The 12,008-nt window shown below is 38.4% G+C and overlaps 1 protein-coding gene and 1 long non-coding RNA gene across 4 annotated transcripts in view; one reads left to right on the top strand and one right to left on the bottom strand.

Moving 5' to 3' along the window:
- The window catches only part of LOC142500086 (uncharacterized), a 297,348-nt gene that overhangs the window by 11,292 nt on the left and 274,048 nt on the right, over positions 1-12,008 (top strand). The window lies entirely within an intron of this gene.
- The window catches only part of SLC7A2 (solute carrier family 7 member 2), a 101,948-nt gene that overhangs the window by 57,164 nt on the left and 32,776 nt on the right, over positions 1-12,008 (bottom strand). Inside the window, exon 1 of one of the 3 annotated variants that reach the window (XM_075610043.1) lies at positions 4,294-4,414. The exons of the other annotated variants lie outside the window; for them this stretch is intronic. The gene's annotated coding sequence lies outside the window, so the exon portion shown is untranslated. Of the gene's footprint in view, positions 1-4,293; positions 4,415-12,008 lie in introns of those variants that run through there. 3 annotated transcript variants of the gene reach the window in all.

Below are 12,008 nucleotides of genomic sequence, written 5' to 3'. Positions count from 1 at the left end.
AAGGATTGAGTAAAGCTTGAGGGAACCATTAAGAAAACCCTGGGAAGCAAGATTTTGCTGATCGATAACAGGAGAACTAATCGATTGGCAGCTTAGGTAATTAGATTTCAATAAAGGTAAGCAAAGGCTGCATATATTAAAGCAAAATTACTCAAATAAAAAATGAAGCTGCTTGGATTGCCTCTTTAACTTGTAAGGGATGATACTTCCACATGCCCTTGTGTGAAAGATACATAGTTGTACACTGTGTGCTTATCAAGTATACCATTGTATTTCTCCAGATCTAATAATAAAACCCCGCTTTTGATTTTTGTACAAGTCCCCGAGTGCCGTGTTTGCCTGCGTTCTACAAGGCATCTACATTACCGGTGGAAAACAGAGCACCTGCGGCAGCTGTACTGTGTGTTTTTGTGAGTGCCCCGTCTATCAAAACTTTCTTTGGTACTGCCAGCAATGCTTGGAAATCTCAGTTGTTCCATCCCTAGGAGGATGTGCTTCTGTTCTACAACATGTAGATGTGTGAGTACTTTGCTGCTATGGTTTTAACTCCGTCACATTTGCAACATGCACATGACAAGGAGTGTCTAATTAAAGAGAGCCCTGTGATCTCTCTCAAAAGCCTGCAATTGTGGCACTGATCTAACAACATGTGGGTGACACCAGGACAAAAGTAAAATGGGATATCTGCCAACATGTAACATATAATGCCTACTGGAAGCCTCCCAAGCGTAGGGAGTATTTCAAACACTCAGCACAAGTTTTATTTTTGTCCATGTTACACCCGAACGATACAAAAAGCATGAACAAGAGTCAACATATGTTGCTTTTAGTTTTTCACTTGTAAAACAAGAAAATGTTCACCTCTGTATTTAGCGGTTTTGTTCCCACTGGCTAGCACAATACATTCCTCGACAATGAAACTGTTTCAATACCGTTGCATTTAGTTACATTCTAATAAAGTAGCTATGAAATTACATGCGGTTAGCGTGGTTGTAATACATTATGTAATGAGCATTACAGTAATATTTCTTATTTGCCATTTAGTAAAAAGAAATGGTGCCAATCTGTTACAAGTTGCAGAGGTAAAGTAAGATTTATGCAAACATTTGTAAAGACTTTAATATAAAGGAGTAATGATTACTGGCATATCTTTAATTTTTTTCCCCATAATGTAAAGGTAGATCAATAAATAATCCAAGAGTTGAAAGAATCAAAAATATTTGAATTACTTCCTCCTCTTAAAAAGGTCTAATTAATCCCCACAAATGGTTCTAAGAGCAACAAGGAAACAGTAGATGAAAACTCATAAGAAAGATGTTTTTTTTTCGTGTTATTTTTTTTAAGAGAGAAACTACATCCATTTTCCTAAACTCACACACAAAAAAAAAAACTTAAACATGTGTGTCATGGGAGACCAGGATAAATACATGAGGGATCAACTTGCCAGACAGAACTACAGAGTTAATAAAAGTGAATGAATTGGAAAATTATATCCACAAACTGTCACATACATGAAGCACCTACACTCCCAACTGGGGGGTAACTGGGGGATTCCCTATAGGCCTAGGTGGAGGGACCTCTGAGAAGAGATTTTCTCCGTTCTTTTCCCACGCAGTGTCTCACAGGAGCTGGGCTTCAGACCTTGAACTGTCACTGGAACTCAATCAAACATATGGTGGGGCTTAACCTTTATTAAAAGCAGCCACATCTACCCCTACTGTCACAATAAGTATGACAAAAAAGAAGAAGAGAATCCCTGCAGACAGCATGACATGCTTTGTTAACCAGTGTTTCCTACAGTATAAGCAGGGTGCATATGCCTATAATATAAATGATCTTTAACTGTGCATGTAATCTCTTGTATATAATGTATACCCTGTTCACTTATGTAACTATGTATTTGTAACCATGTATTATTTGTCATTATAACTCTACCCAGGGACATACTTGAAAGCGAAAGGTAACTCTCAATGTATTACTTCCTGGTAAAATATTTTATAAATAAATCAATCGCAGGCCACATTTTAAAATAGGTTCTCATTAACGGATGAGATTTGGCATGAGTCACAATCCTCTATCTTTAAATAAGAATTCAGACCACCCTATAAATCTCCGTGACGGTGCCATGTAAATTAACAATAAAAGCTTATATGAAAATGTTATTCGTCTAGAAGTGCCTGTTTAACAAAAACGTTCCTTTTACTTTGCCCGTTCCCTCCTCATTCCGTCCTGCAAATGGATGTGGAATCTGCCAAACGTTTTCTGTTTTGAAGAATAAAATGATATTTTTCTTACAGAATACCAATTTATTTTATACCTTTGTGATCTTGTAAAAACAGTTTGCCTATTGCTGGATGCTCTCCTAAGTCAGGGGTAGCCTTTAATGAAAGTTGTGAGTACTGTATTTTTCTTGCTATTTGTTATTGTACTTTTCTCTGTTTTCAGTCTCAAATGTGTACAGCTAGAAAATAATCTTAGATTATATAAATCCTGAAATTGTAGAGAAGGTGTTGCCTGGAAGAGTGTGTTCCCTTTGACATCCCAATATAATTGAAATAGGACAAGAACAACAATAATACTAATACTAATAATAATAATAAAAGAAACACACATGAACCACCAAATCCATCACTAATATGGCATTGAATCCAGAATTTTTTTTAGCAGTCCAATAGGTTTCTTTGTAGTTAACAATTTACTAGGTATATCGTTAAAGAAAAGTAAATGTAAAAAAAAATAATGTAAGCAAACTAAACTTGACCTTCACCTCTTTTCTCGCAGTGTGATGCCAAGAATTCATCTGAAAGATGACTGAGCTTTTGCATTCAATTAACCCCATCGCTCATCAACAAAATTCTCTACATTTTGAGATTTGATATATTCTGGTAGACGTAGAATAGTAGTAATTCCATATTTTAAGGACAGCATATTTTATTGTAGTGACTAATTGGAGTTAAACTACATCCTTTAGGTCTGATGGACCTTTCTCACAGAAACTCTCCCAACTGAACTTCCATGACAACAAAGCCGAAAAGACCCAAGAGCAATCTAATGGCTGCAAATGACGAGGGGCAGGCTAAGATAGAAATGGCTTTGCCTCCAATTTGAATAAATATTCCCAAAGGGAAGCTGCACTGTGCTTTGTGGGGATGGCCAATGTAAAAATCGGGAATGGTTGAGCCAATTGACCAACACAAATAACATATCATACAAATAGGTGAAAACTGAATACGACAATATTATCCATTATTGTGCTCAGAAAGTTTTACAGCTACATTCAACTGCAAGAGTTGGCTTAACATTTGTAATCTTTAGGAAAGTGATTTACTCACCTGTTAACAACACTAGTCTATGGCAGTAAACTGACCCCTGCTTTACAACTGTGTGACATATCTTCTATTTCAGAAAAGAACATATGGCCTTTTTAAGCTCATTTGTATAGATTGACATTAACAGATACCCCAAAATTACTAATGTACCAAAGACTATTATTTTTATTACAAATGGAAATTATATGAATTTGTCTCTTCCCAGTGAAAAAAAAATGCCCATTCATATTTACATATAAACAAATCTATTATTTATTATGTAGGACTGATACTGCTACATAAATGCTTTAATGCAATTAAACATTTTAAATGCTTACAAAACACCAATATCATGATATCACATAAGTGATGAAAGGGTTTACTTAAATAAAAACTATTACTTGTTACTACAGTATGTGTTGTTTTATTACTAGAGACACTATCTTTATAAAGTATTTTATACAAATCTTTTCAGTGTTTTAAAATGTCATATCTTTCGTTAAAGATGCGACAACCAATACTTTTATTTCTCCTTCAGTAGCAGAATTATTTTATGTGATATTTTCTCAGTCAATACACAATTTTACATTTCCCTGCTTATTGTACTTCACAAAAAAGTACCTGATTCAGTTAGTTCAAAGGAAATTATAGCAAGCTTATTCTAACACAATCAGATAGCAATGTCAATTATACTGATATTAATAATTTGCCCCTCATTCTGCAACACTAACACTTGTATCTCTAATGCTAAAACCTCTGCCTTTAATATTAGTGAATATCAAACTTGACAAATCAAAAAAACCTTACTAGTTTGCTATAGAAAGGGACTTTCTATAGCAAACTAGTAAGGTTTTTTTGATTTGTCAAGTTTGATATTCACTAATATTAAAGGCAGAGGTTTTAGCATTAGAGATACAAGTGTGTTAGTGTTGCAGAATGAGGGGCAAATTATTAATATCATATTTAAAAACGGCATCACACTTACCAAAAAAGGTCTTGAAGATTGTCTTCCTTTTGCAATATAAAATTCTTCCCAAATGCCAAGATTGACATCTACGATTGACCACCTCTTTCCAGTTGTTAACAAAATGTAATGAATGGAGCAGTATATGTTGGTGTGATCTTTCCTGAGGCAAAGATCCAGCCCACTCAGCTAATGAGCTCTCTCTGACGTCTATGTAGTACTATATAATTACCATGTGGATGGAGTAGGTTGTCCCCTTTCCAGAAGAACATAGTAGCTAAAGATACTCCAGATTAAGGAACCCAGGACATTTATTTTCCTTCCAATGTTACACTAAAGGGCAATTTAACGTCAACACGATTTCAAACTGCGCAACAGGAGATATGGATCTTCTGAATAGTTTAAAACTAATTTGATCAAATGCCTTGTTAATAGAGGTTTTTTTTTGTTTGTTTTTTAAATGTATAATGCTCAGGGGAGAAATGCAACTGAATGGTCTGTTAAACTTGCTTTCAAAGTAGATTCTAAAAACTAAACTACATTTTGTAATGACCGCACTCTATGAGTGTCACAGCCCTAACAAATCTCTTCACTTCAGGAAAGCAGAGACAATTTGGTCTGTGATAGGAATAAGCATTTGATATTTTAGTATGTGGTAATACCAACTATATAAAACACTTAAAAAAAATAAACATGCAGCATTTTATTTAAAATGAGATGCAACAGTTGTACAAAATCAATTTGTCCAACATTCCTTTATTTCAGTGCAGTTCTGCCAAGTTTCCTCTTACACACCCTAAAATCAAATTCCCCCTTCACTGCCGAATCAACATCAACACCCACAAAATAGATTATGAAAGAACAATGCACAAGTAATGCAATCAAGCATGTGGCACATATATAAAACTAAGCTCTGTGATAGGGATTCCCCCAGATTTAATTCTCGGTTTCCTCATAAAAAGTCCACGATATTCAGTTCCGCTTACTTTTTACTCAAACTTAGAAGAAGCAGAACTTATATGTCATTTGCTATACTGCACATTGTAGAATTCCAACACTGAAGGTGTTACAATAAGTTTATGCAAATGCTCCGTTATGATCAGTTACATGCAAATATAACAACCATATGTAGAACATTAAACAAATCCCTTGCGTACACACCTTTTGCTCCTGGGTAAACACTGACAAATTATGTGGTTTTGTACCACTAACAAAAAAGTTAAGTCAAGTTGAATACGTCACTTTCAGAGGTAATTACTCTGCAATTTAGGCAGCAGTCTATAAGCAATAACTTTGAGTTCAATTACTGAGCGTGTGTGGGAATCCAGTTATAGAACAGCTGTAAAATACGTTCACCACTCCTCTGACCAGATACAGAAGTCAGACACAGTTTGCTGGATACAGAAGTCAGACACAGTTTGCTGGATACAGAAGTCAGACACAGTTTGCTGGATACAGAAGTCAGACACAGTTTGCTGGATACAGAAGTCAGAAACAGTTTGCTGGTATATGGCCATAGAGAAACAGAACCCTGGCTTCTCTACCACTCTACTGTGGTATAGGCAGAAAAAAAACTAAATCTAGTCATTACCAGGTTCGCCAGATTTATAAAAGGTGGTCAGTGCATTAAATGCAGATGCCTCAATCTGCCATATCATCTCCAGTGGTGTCATTTGAAAAACGACTGAAAGAGCCCAGTCAAATAATTGTCAAGTACTGTGGGTCACACCATTTGTACAAATGTCACTCCTTCCTTACCAGCAACTCACTCCACAGTGAGAAAGGCACAAATGCATCAAAATAGGTCAAAAGAAAAATGAGGGAAGTAGGCTGACATAGGGGACTTTAAGAAACTAAAAGATCGCTAGGTACATTTTCTATTCTCGTGAGCGCCCTTAATGGCAGAAAAAACAGCTTCGATGTTCCAAAGCAGTTAAATAGATTGGGTGGGTACATCCTTAGTATCCGACAGAATTACAGCTTGCAAATGCTTCCTCCCAAATTCTGCATTAGCTGAGGCCTGGAGAACAAACCTATCATTCTTAATGAAAGTATGTAATGAGGACCATGTCTTTGCCTTACAGATATCTTGTGCCTGTGCTTTCTCCATTCAAGAAGTTGCCATAGCCCTTGTTGAATGAGCCCCAATAGTATGCAGTGGAACCTTCCCTACAGAAGTACAAGCTTCGCTGATGCTGTTGTGGTCCACCTTGAAGATGTGGACGAGGCCGCTTGCCCTTTTCTGGGACCTTGGAAACGAATGAACAGCCTTGAGGTTTTCCTAAACTCAGCTCTTCTGGATATAAACAGTCAATGCTCTAACTACATCCAGAAGATGTAATATTCATTACTTTTCGTTAGAAAGGTGAGGCCAAGAATGGACCACGATATCCTGATTCATAGAAAACTCAGATGCAACCTTAACGCGACAATTTTATCCTCATGAATTTGGGAATATGGTTCCTTGAATGATAATTGACAACACTCACAATTCTCCAGCTCTAAATGTTGTAGTGATTACTGAGAGAAATACGGTCTTGATGGCGAGTGTTTTAATGGATAAGTTCTGATAATGGTCTGAAAAACCCATTGCTCTCAAGAATCTTCTCTCAACCTCCCAGCCATCAATTGAAAGAAACCAGGATTGGGATGCAGAATTGTCCCTCGGTCAGCAGGGCTGGAAGTGAAGAGTCTCCATGGAAAGGTTCATTAGGTATGCACACCATGCCCGTCTGGGCCAATGCAGCACTACTAGTACATGTGGTCCTCGGTATCAGTCAATTTTTTTACGACTAACAGATTATCCAATGCGTTAGAATGGATTACGCGGAACACATTATCCAATGTTGGAAATGATTGTCTGATGCTTGCGGCCACAGATTAACATGGGATTCGAAATCCAACGGTTTCCCTATCTGCGCGGTTTGGTGAAATGGATTCCGTTGGATGACCGAGGACCACCTGTATAGCATTTGCCCTGTCTCTCCGGACTTTGGTTAACCCCATCTGGAGTAATGGAAAATGGGAAACATATGAGAAGGAATTTCCATATGACTGACATGGCACCCATAAAACTGTGGCTTCGGGATCTTGGCACCTGAAGCGAAAAAATGAGCAACCTTTTTGTTTGCTCTGGATGCTATCAGGTCTATTGATGGAAGGCTCCATATACATACTATATCCATAAACACCTGTGGCCACAACACCTATTCTCGGGGAAGAGCTGCTTGCCTGCTCAAGAAGTCTCCCTTTGTCTCCTAAAATGTAGTTCGCTGAAAGATGGGGACCAGCCTGCTCTTCCCACATCAAACTACTTGAGACCTCAGAGCTTTTGTACTTTGTGTGCCCCCTTTTGGTTGATGTATGTTGCAGCTCTAACATTGTCCAACAAAGCCCTGTATGGAAAGTCCTTTAAAGCTGGATTCATTCTCTGGATAGTGTAAAATACTGTGCATATCTCTAGGACATTGATGGGTAATTTGGTCTCTTCTTGTGACCAATAAACCTGAACAGACTTCTTGATAGACACCCCCCCCCCCAATCCCATCAAACTGGCATAGGTGGTAAAGAGGTTCCATATGTAGGGATTCATGAGCCTGCCTTTTTGAAAGTCTGGTGGACCAAAGAGGAAAACAATTTTGAAGATGCCAATAGAGGAATTATGTATTGTGGTCCTCCCACATCAAATAAAATTGACTTGTAGCCAACTGTGATGGAATCTGGGCGATGGAACCAGACTGAGTGACTGAGTTTAGGAGGCCAATGAGGCGCAAAACTGTATTGAAAAAGACCCCAAGAAATTGACTTGTTGGAGCAGGAATCCTATTGCTCTTCTCCACGTTTATGATCCATCTGTGGTTCTCTAGCTTATTGCAAACCAGCTAAACATGAAGTTGTGCCAAGTGTTCTGAGGGAGCCTTGATCAGCCAACCACGTACGTAGATAAGGCATGACATATCACAGTTTGGTGACGTTTTACTACTATCACCGCAACCACTTTGAAAAATGTCCGAGGTGCTGTCGCCAAACAGAATGGCATGGTCTTGAAATGGAAATGTCTGCCCTCTACGCCTAAGCAGAGGAATTTGCGATGAGCTTGGTGAATTGAAATATGCAAATGTGTATCTCTGATCGATTAACAAATTGGAACAAATACATTTGGGAAACTAAGCAAAAGAATTGCAATTAAAGAAAGTGACTGGACTGACTTACCACAGAATTGAAATATTCATACATTTTGTTCCCTTAAGTGCCTTTTGCGAAAAATCTAATTTCTGAATTTGGAATTTTTTTTAAATTGTTCTTTCTGCCATTCTAACTGTTCCATGAAACATAATAGGAAGTTGGTTCTATAGAGAAGTAATTTCTTCACCATATATTCATTCATAAAGCATCGGGCTGACAAAGGCGTGGATTTTGGCAATTTTGCAGAGGTAGAAGCAGCATAATGGCTTCAGTTATTTGTTACATTGGAACAATTTTCAGCCAAAAGAAATTATCAGCGCTGTTCTTCTCTGCCAGAGGGAGGGGCAGGGAACAGCTAAACAAACAACATATACTGCTGCGGCACAGTTTATTCGAGCATTTGCCCGTTCTGTGCCGCAGCAGTAGCCTGGCGCGCGCCTGAGTGTGACGGGCGCGCGCCGAAGCAGCGGAAGAGCGCCCTCCGATCGGGGCGCTCTCCCTACCGCTGCCGGGTCCGCCGGGTCCCCCGGAACCCCCTGCCGCTGTCCCGCGATCGCGGGACACCAGGGCTCCCTCGGGGAGCCCCTGGACACGCGTGCAGGGGGCGCACGCTCCCGATGACGCGTGACCGCGCGTCTATGACGCGCGGCACGCCGAGGGGCGGCCACTAGCAAGCCGGGAGATTTCCCGGCTTGCGGTACCGACCACACTTCAATAAAGTGTGTCGGTAGTGTATGAAAACAGACACACGGTTTGTCTGAACCAAAACTCCTCTCCAACTCATGTTATTGCTCCATGTAACAGCGTTCCTAATCGTTCACTGACAAAAGCAAAATAGTATCATCAATAGTGCGTAGTATCTTGATAGTATACACAAATATAAATGAAAGATTTAAACTCAACCACTCACCAAAACGAAATTAATGAGTATGAATCAATAGATTAGCACAATGGCTAAACGAGATTGGTTGATCAGAACCATGCCTCCTGTTGTCCAGCTTTCAAAGATAATTGCAACACCAGAAAAATCTGGGCAAAAAAGTTATGACTGTAAACAATACATTATTTAATCTTTAACCAACGACCTGTATCTTGTTATATACAAGGTACACTAAAAAAATAAAAAAATAAATAATGACTACACAATGAAATGGCAAATAGGCCATTTATTCTAAAACACTGCAGAGAAAAAAAAATGTTTCTTCAAATTGAGATTTAGTTATCAGTAAATGGAATTACATTGCCAGTACTATGACCAAGTCTGTGACGACAATAATCCTAAAACCATTTTTAATAGTGGTGTTAAAGAAGCAATGCTACTATTCCCCCTTTTTTCTTTTCTCATTTTTATACACTGGCCTTAAGCTTGGGAGCTCCCAGCTACTAAACTCTGTCCTTGACTATGACTTGACGATTAAACTTCAGGTGGCAGTCGTGATCAAATCTTCATTCTTCCAACTAACAAATATAGCCAGGATTAAGCACTTGATCTCCCCCATCTTACTACTCTTGTCCATGCCTTTGTGTCCTCACGCCTGGACTACTGTAACGTGTTCTACCTGGGTCTTCCAGAAACAGGGCTGCATTGCCTGCAGCTGGTGAAGAATGCTGGGGCCAAGTTATAAACTAACCAGACCTGTTCTTGCCACATGACACCTGTTCTCCGTTCTCTGCACTGGCTGCCTGCAAAATGTCGAATTTATTTCAAGATTGGCTTGTTAACATTCAAAGCACTACATGGCCTGGGTTCCGAGCCATCTAAAAGAGCTTCTAATTCCCTACACTCCCATTCGCCCACTTAGATCTGATCTGCAGATGAAGGACTCCTGACAGTTCCAAGAACCTCCATAACTTCCGCTGGGGCCCGAGCTTGTAGCCGCGCAGCTCCCACTCTTTAGAACAGTCTGTCTCATACAGTTCGAAAGGTCCCCTCTGCAAATCTATGAAAACCTACCTGTGTACCCAGGCATTTAATTAGTTAACCATAACCTGTCCGGCATTTAGTAGCTACAGTACCGTCACAGCCTATATTGTATCTTTCCTTTTGTTTGGTCTTGTTTATAACCTTAAATGTTTTCTTTTTCCCTTTATGTAACTGAAGTGCTTCGAGTCGAATTGGGAAAAAAAGCGCTGTATATAGAAAGTTATTATTATATGTAAAGCATGTGACAATGTATAATTCTACATTATTACCCAAGCTGACAATCGTTTGGTGCTCCTGTTATAAATCTGTAAATATCCTGATTGTGTGCCTACCATAATGGCCAGTTTCAATCAATCCTTCAGCAGTGTAACTTTATATTACTAAGGTAACCTTATCTATTATTACAGTTTATAGCTCAAGCTGTTGGGGACATTGGCAACAAATGATCACACACAGGAAAGTGTTGCAAAGATCTTGGGAGGTGGGCTAAAACCTGCTATAGAAATCAAAGGATGCTTTAAAAACAAAAAAAAAACGAATTAAAAAGGCATTAAGAGTTGAATTAAAAAAATGCAGTATTAACCAATTACAGAGTCGATTAAAAAAACCAAAAAAAAAACAAAAAAACCCCATATAAGATTTCACGTTTTGATGCTTTAATAATCCTGCACCTTGAACGGACGCATTTGCAAATTTCAATGTGAGTGTTTCTAATGCCACATTCATTGCTACAGTACTTTAATTGATGCAACTGGGAACTGGTATATTATGTAAAAGAAAAGAAACAAAAAACTATTCGACATGTATATTTTTATTTTTGATACATATTCTTCCAAATGTGCCGTGTCTACCAGATAAATAAAAATAGATGACCACTATGTAGCATGTTTATATTGAATTATAAAACAATCATTAAAAATAATAGGAGGGTATAGTAATGAGGGAGTGCTTTCACTTCAATGCTACTGTCATGCATACTGCTAAAACAGTATCTATTTTTTATTTTATTTCGAATGATGATGAAAAAATATTGTTAAGAATGAATTTAAGCTGTTTTAAAAAATAAAATCAGTTCTGTAGTATGCAAAATACTTGTAGCATTTTTTTTAAACAACTGAATGAGATTTTGAATGTATTATAATGTAACAAGCATTTTTGTTTCTATAGCAACCATTTACTAAGTCACATCCCCTTCCTCTCCTGAAACAGGCTCTGGCACACCCTTTTTGAGCCCTGCCCTATCTAGCAGTGCACCAATTGTATCTAGTGACTGCCTGGTCACATGATATTCCCCACAGAACTTTGCATCTTTGGTCCTCTTCTGCTGCATGGTCAGCCATTTAGGGAACCCCTGAGCCGAATCTTCGCCGATCGATCACAGAAAAACGGATCGCTCTGCAACTTGGCTAATTACTTATCATTGTGTGGATTGTATTGATGCACATATTTAAGGGCGGAAAAAAAACGTCATCTTGGACTGCTGCTTTAAGTGTTGGTGTTTCGCCAAAATAAATATTTGGATGGACTGATGCTTCATAATAACAAATCCATGGGTTACATCAATTTGAACTCTAGCTCATGGTAATGTATGGGTCTAATGTAATGAAAAAGAGGAGTATTTGCAGAG

Source organism: Ascaphus truei, chromosome 1, assembly GCF_040206685.1.
Source record: "Ascaphus truei isolate aAscTru1 chromosome 1, aAscTru1.hap1, whole genome shotgun sequence".
Lineage (NCBI taxonomy): Eukaryota > Metazoa > Chordata > Amphibia > Anura > Ascaphidae > Ascaphus > Ascaphus truei.
Note: the sequence above shows the minus strand (reverse complement) of the source record. Positions and strands in the feature narration are given on the sequence as shown.